At 60.8% G+C, this 6,000-nt stretch overlaps 1 protein-coding gene and 1 pseudogene across 3 annotated transcripts in view; both read left to right on the top strand.

The window, feature by feature from the left end:
* The first annotated feature begins 1,846 nt into the window (after window positions 1–1,846).
* AXIN1 (axin 1) overlaps window positions 1,847–6,000 on the top strand; it is a 59,053-nt gene continuing 54,899 nt past the window's right edge. The window contains exon 1 of one of the 3 annotated variants that reach the window (XM_057748611.1): window positions 1,847–1,993. The gene's annotated coding sequence lies outside the window, so the exon portion shown is untranslated. Of the gene's footprint in view, window positions 1,994–4,630; window positions 4,719–6,000 lie in introns of those variants that run through there. The other 2 variants (XM_057748613.1, XM_057748612.1) reach the window with 2 other exon arrangements.
* LOC130861027 (spidroin-2-like) lies at window positions 4,234–4,726 on the top strand (annotated as a pseudogene).

Below are 6,000 nucleotides of genomic sequence, written 5' to 3'. Positions count from 1 at the left end.
ATCTCTGTGGGTGGGGCCTCCTGGCCTGTGAGAGGCCAGGGCAGGATGAGGCAGATCCTAGGAGAAGGGGCCACCGGGACTGGACGACAGAGAGCAGCAGGGTCAGAAAATGTCTGTTGTGCCACTGAGGTGACCTTGGAGCCAGCTTGTCTGAGGCAAAGCCCTGCTCCTGTCCCCAGTTCTCCACCTTAGCACTGGGACCAGGGTTGCTCCTGGGCATCTGTCTGCGGCAGCTTCAGCTGCAGGCTGGCAAGGGAACTCCAGGCAGCAAGAGGGATGCAAAATGCCAGCCTGGAGGACATACCTGCCCACAGGTGTGAAGGGCAAGAGGAGCGTGATGTGGGTGTAAAGAGGCGGAGGACCTGTCTCAGGTGGAGTTGGGGCCCAGGGAGGCCTCAGCCTGGGGTGGCCATGGAACCGGCTGGCCCAGGAAGCTCAAAGTGGCACATTCATGCTGGCCCCAGGGCTGAGTCGGGGTGACCATAGCAGTCACACCTCACCTGACACTGCCCAATGGGTCAGCTCTGTCCCATACCCAAGGTCCTCACCCCGTGTCTCACTCTGATGGATTAATTTATACTGATGGGATGATGGCCTGCTGCAGAGTTTCCTGGTTTTCCTAAGATGACAACAGTAGTACCTTCTTCCTGATGCATGAAGAGACTGGAGCCGGCCCTAATCACCCTCCAGCAATGACCAGTACTAATGCTCTGGGGTAGTTCCTGCCTTTATAGGCACAATTCTCTGCATCCACCAGTAGGTACCATGTGTGTGGGCTCCAAGCCTTTCTACTTGGTGGTGTATCTCACGCCCTTGGTGTGATGTCTCCCCATCTTTTGTTGAACCTGTGATGGCGGCACACCTGGCCCTTCTTCCTGAGCTCAGAACTGATGGAAAAAGGACACTCAGGGACAAAATATGGAGCCCAGGGGGCTGGGTTCATGGCCAGGAAGGCAGCTGGCCGCTGTGGCTAGGGTGGCCTCTCGGAAGGGAAGTCCATTTGCACTCATCAGAACTGATGCACCAAGGCCTCCTCCCCTCCAGGTCCTCACCTACCTGCCCACTGCCCACTCCCACTGTGCACACCTGGGACTGGGCGAGGGGCAGAAAATGCAGAGCCCACAAGGGGCTCAGCCTGAGGCTCACAACTCCCTCCAGAAGTCTGACTCAGAACAGCCCCTCTTTGTCCTCCCCTCCTGGGAGTTGGGAGCAGTGCGGATCTATGGGCCTCATTCCCCACACATGGCGCTATGCTGGACACCCCTGAAAATACCTCCTTGGTGCATCATGGATGATTCCTGCGGATCACTTCTTACAATTGGTCTTCCCCAGCCAAGTGGACAAATATCTGTAAGGCTTTGGAGCTCACTCTATTTCAAATATTCCTTTTATGTCTAAGTTGAAGAAAATAATTTATTTTCTGCTCTTAAGTTTTTCATCTAGTTCCTGGAAAGCCTGAACAAATGTCATCTACAGTTTATCACATCAAAGCCTTCTGTGGCTGACTCCTGCCCCCAGGGAGGGGGTGCATTTTAAAGGACCTCTGTAGGAAAAGAGGGCTCCATCGTGGACTTCTCTGTTTCCAAGCGGGCTCCCGTGGCTCTGTGTCTGCTCTCAGCTCTGAGTGGCTGACGCAGTCCCCCTGCCAGGTCCCCTCTGCTCCATTGCAGGTCCCCAAGGATGCCCTCCCTGCCTCCCTCTCTTCAGAGCCTCCAGAGCTCCCTCCTCTGGCTCCCCCTACCCCACCCTGCTCCAGTCTCCCCTGAGTGCCCATAGCCACAACCCATGGAAGCAGGGCTGCGGCATTTCCTCTAGGCTTTCTGACTCCCTTCCTGTCCCCACAGGGTGAGGGCCCCAAGGAGCCAGAGGTGCGAGGGCCCTGTTTTGGTCCCAGGGCCTGGGGACATCTGCCACCATGGGCCAGGAGGAGGATGGATATGGACACGACCCTGGGAGCCTGGCCTGGCCACAGCAGCAGCTCTGCAGAACCAAGGCAAGCACTGGGGGCCCATGTCTGGGAGTGGGAAGACAGCCTGAGGGCCAATGTCCTGGAGGCCCTGATGTCTGTCCAGCCCACCCAGGACTCCTGCACCCCACAGAGACTCTGTTGTGCCATGAAAGCCACCCACTGTGTCTCTAAGGCTCTGTGGCTGAACGGGGCCTGGGAGAGGCTGCAAAGTCACCTCCTGTACCCAGCACTGGGAGGCCTGGGGCCATCTCAGCTGGATGTGGGTGAGACTGACACCTGCTGCCAGGACCCTAGTGGGTCCAGTTGGGTTCAGCAGTGCAGCTCTTCTGATGTGCTGTCCCCACCCATAGCCCCTGCCCAGCTTGCTCTGGGTGGTGATGGCCCTAGGAGGTGGCCTGGGCCATTGGCAGGCTGGGGATGCTTCCCTGGTGGCCCTCGTCCCTCACTGCTCCCCTTTCCTATGAAACCCTGGGTATCAGAGGCTGTGCTGAATCCTGAGAAGCTAGGTGCTGGGGGCTGGGATGCCTCTGTGCCGCTTGCCCCTGGCAGGGGCCAGAGTGGGCAGCTGGGTAGGTGGTTGGCTGATGGGTAGAGTGCCCTGAGCCTGGACTTATTCCCTTGCCTGGGAGCTATGCGGGATGAGGGTGAGCAGCAAGGGTGAACAATGACCAGGAGAAGATGTGGTGGCAGTAGAGGTGACCTGGGGAAATGGGAGGGGGGCAGCATAATGCAAGTATGAAGATGGGCAAGTGACCAAATGCACCCAGGGAAGAGCCCTGAAGGCTGTGAGAGCTCCAGAGAGCAGGCCAGATGAGGGCTACTGGGGACAGTGTGGGACGGTTGAGGGGCTGGGGAGCCCTGGGCTGGGAGGAGGTAAGCAGGTCCCTGTGTGGCCCGAGCTTCAACTTCCGTGTATGTAGAATGGGCGTACAGCCATACCCTGGGGCCGGCTGGGAGCATTTCTCAAGGCGCCAGGTCTGATGTGGCGCTGCTGGAGCACAAGGTCCTGGGTGATCATGGGGGTGGCAGAAGCAGTTTCTTAGGGGCAGTAATCAACTCCTGGTGCCCACATCCTTCCCCGTGGTAGGGGCTAGTGGTGGGTGGGCAACATGAGAGCTAGCCAGCCGGGCTTGCAGTTCAGGCAAGGGCTGCTGTGGAAACAGCGAGGGGGAGAAGGGTGGTGGGTGCAGGGATCGACACATCCAGATGCCCTTGTTCTCAGGCTGGCCTGGGCCAGTGGGACCCACGGGGCAGTGATGGGAAGTGGAGCCCCTGCCTGGTCCCTGGATGGTGCCTGAGAAGAACTGAGGCAGTCTGGACCAGCTGGGGTGGGGCCTCAGCCAGTCCCGCCCACAGCTCTTTGGAGGCTGGGGCCCCTGCCGAACTGACCACCAGCATTTATTGGATGTCTACTGTATGCCCTGGCCTTGGAAGGGTCCTGACGGCCTAGGGACTCGGGGAGGGAAGCGCCCAAGCCCACCTTCTCAGGGTCCTGGCTGGCTGAAGGGCAGCAGGCATGGAGAAGGGGGACAAAGAGACTGGATGTCACCAGGGGCTTAGCTCCTGATCAGCTTCGCTCTGCCCTCCAACCGCCTAGCTCCCGGACACCTGCTTTCTTCTGTGCCGTGGGCAGTTGGTGGCCGTCCTCCTGCGAGGGTATTCCCGTTCAGGGAGCTCCGAGGGCGTGGCAGGCCGGCTGGGCGCGGGACGGGCCTGTGGGTGCCAACCTGCGGAGCCCTGGGCAGGTGGACACCGCGTGGGCGGCAGAAAAGGGCTGCGACCTGGCGTGCGCCCGCGGTGCCGCCTGGGGGCCGTCCGTCCGCTCGGTGCTCGGACGAACCTCCGGGACGACACAACCCCAGGGGCCCAGCGCAGTTTCCAGTGCCCAGTCCCGGGTCACCCTTAACAGCGTCGTGGCACCGCCCACACCAAGGCCCCGCCCCAACCGACACATTTGACCCAGCCCACTCGTTCGGGCTCTGCGTCACGCCTCCGGTCTGCCTAGACTCTATTGGCCCCGCCTCCACGCTCAGGGCCTACACCTACATCACGCCTCCACGGTTCAGGCTCCGCCCCCACTCAAGGCCTCTCCCGCTACGCTCTTCGCCCTTCCCTGCGCTCCGGTTCCGTCTCGCGTTCTCTGCCGGGCTACCCATCTCTTGGCCCCGCCCCACCACCTCGGCTCCGCCTACAGCCCGGTCACGCCTCCACGCTAGAGGCTCCACCACAGGTCTTCGCCCTGTCACCGCGCACGCTTCGTCTGATGTTCCCGGCCCCGCCCCACGCTCCTGGCCCCGCCCTCACGCTCTTGGCACGCCCCGCGCTCCGGGCCCCGCCCCCGCACTTCCGGGCGGCGCCGGCGGGGGCGCTCCGGCCTGGGCTTCGGCGCTGTGAGCTGCGGCTCCCCGCTCGGGGACACGACCGCGGCTGCCGCCGTTGCCGCCGCTGCCGCCGTTGCCGTCGCCGGACCGGCCGGAGTCGGGCCGGAGCCGCGTCCCCGCGGAGCAGGCCGGTGGGAGTGGGCGGCCGGCCTCGGCGGCGCCCCCGCGGCCTGCCCCGCGCCCGCCTCCGGGCCGCCGCGCCGCCGCTGCGATGGGGGCCGCCTGGGGCCGCGCCCCCGCCCCGTCCCGCCCGCCGAGCCGCCGCTGAGCGCATGGGCCGCGCCGCGCCGCGCCGCTCCGGGAGCCGGGCCCGGGGCCCCGCCGCCGCCGCCGCCGCAGCCGCCGCCACCGCCGCAGCCGCCGCGCGGGTGAGTAGTGCGGCCGGGCGCGCATTCCTGAGGGGCGCGGGCCTGTGCGGCGCCCATTGTAGGCCGCGTAGGCCGGGCCGGGCGCGGGACCCGGAAGAGGGGCTCGGAGGGTGTGCGGGCTTGGAGCGTGTGAGGAAGGTGTGTGGGTTCACTGTTGGCAGGTCGGGTGTGTCTAGGAAGGGATGCTAGCAGGTGATGCGGAAGGCAAGAGCTGTTGACTCTGGGGCCTGTAGATGGGGAAGAGTGGGATTTGGTTCAGAAAGGGCAGCCGCTTGCTCTAGGTTCGCTGGAGTGGGTGAGGAATACTCAGGATTCTGGGAAGGAATGGGGGGGTCCTCCTGGAGGGGGCTGGGGTCTGCAGCTGATGTGTTTGGTTGGACGGTGCGGGGTGCAGTGCTGTGGTCTCTGGGCCTGGGGCATGTTCGGCCTGAGTGGGTGGAGTGCGGAGGGATCCTGGAGATAAGCGGGACGGTGGAGTGTCCCTTCCCCTCCCCCAGCAAAAGTAGAAATGAGTGAGTCTGAAACCCCAGGAGGGCACTCCCTCTGAGGCGGAGGTGCCTGAGGCTTATTTCCGCTCGCGTTTGGCTTGAGGGTCTTTACTCTTTCAGGTTGATGCCTTGCCCCCGAAACTCTCTCTCGGGTGTGTGTCTTAGAGTCTACCCCTGCCCTACATTTTGGAATTCATTCCCTCATGAAACCAGACCTGTATAGTCAGGGCAGTGAAACTTACAGCTCAGCATCGAGGACAGAAGAGAAAAATACATTAGTCCTGTGGGGGATTTTTCTCAACCCATCTCTAAGATAATTAATAAAGAGTTGTTGTGCATCTCGGCCCCTCCTTTTTGCTGGTACTTATGTTCTCTGCTGCTTCAGGAAGACTCTCAGACGTACTTGGACCAGGCCCTGTTTTGGAGAACACACAGTCTAAATCTGACCTAGCAAGATAGCAGTATCTGGGTTTCAGTTTTAGGAACTCCTGTTCAGGAACAAGGATGGGAAAGCATACAAAGTACAATATTCTGTTTGATTTTCCGCAGGCATTGAAGTTTCTTGGATTTCTAACTTCAGAAAAGCTAAGTGGATAATTTGAGTTACATTGGTCATCGAGGATTTAGGTGGAGGGAGAACGGATTACGTGTAACACAGTAGTCCCAGCCCTTCAAGACTTTAATTAATAGACAGTTGGGAATATGTTAGAGTCATGCTCTGTTATTTCCACACTTCACATAAATCAAAAATTCCAGAGTTATATTTGAGTAAAATAAATATACACACACCTGTA

The sequence above is a fragment of the Hippopotamus amphibius genome, chromosome 9 (genome assembly GCF_030028045.1).
Source record: "Hippopotamus amphibius kiboko isolate mHipAmp2 chromosome 9, mHipAmp2.hap2, whole genome shotgun sequence".
NCBI classification, from domain to species: domain Eukaryota; kingdom Metazoa; phylum Chordata; class Mammalia; order Artiodactyla; family Hippopotamidae; genus Hippopotamus; species Hippopotamus amphibius.
The sequence above is the reverse complement of the archived record's forward strand: the minus strand, read 5'-3'. Positions and strand labels throughout refer to the sequence as shown.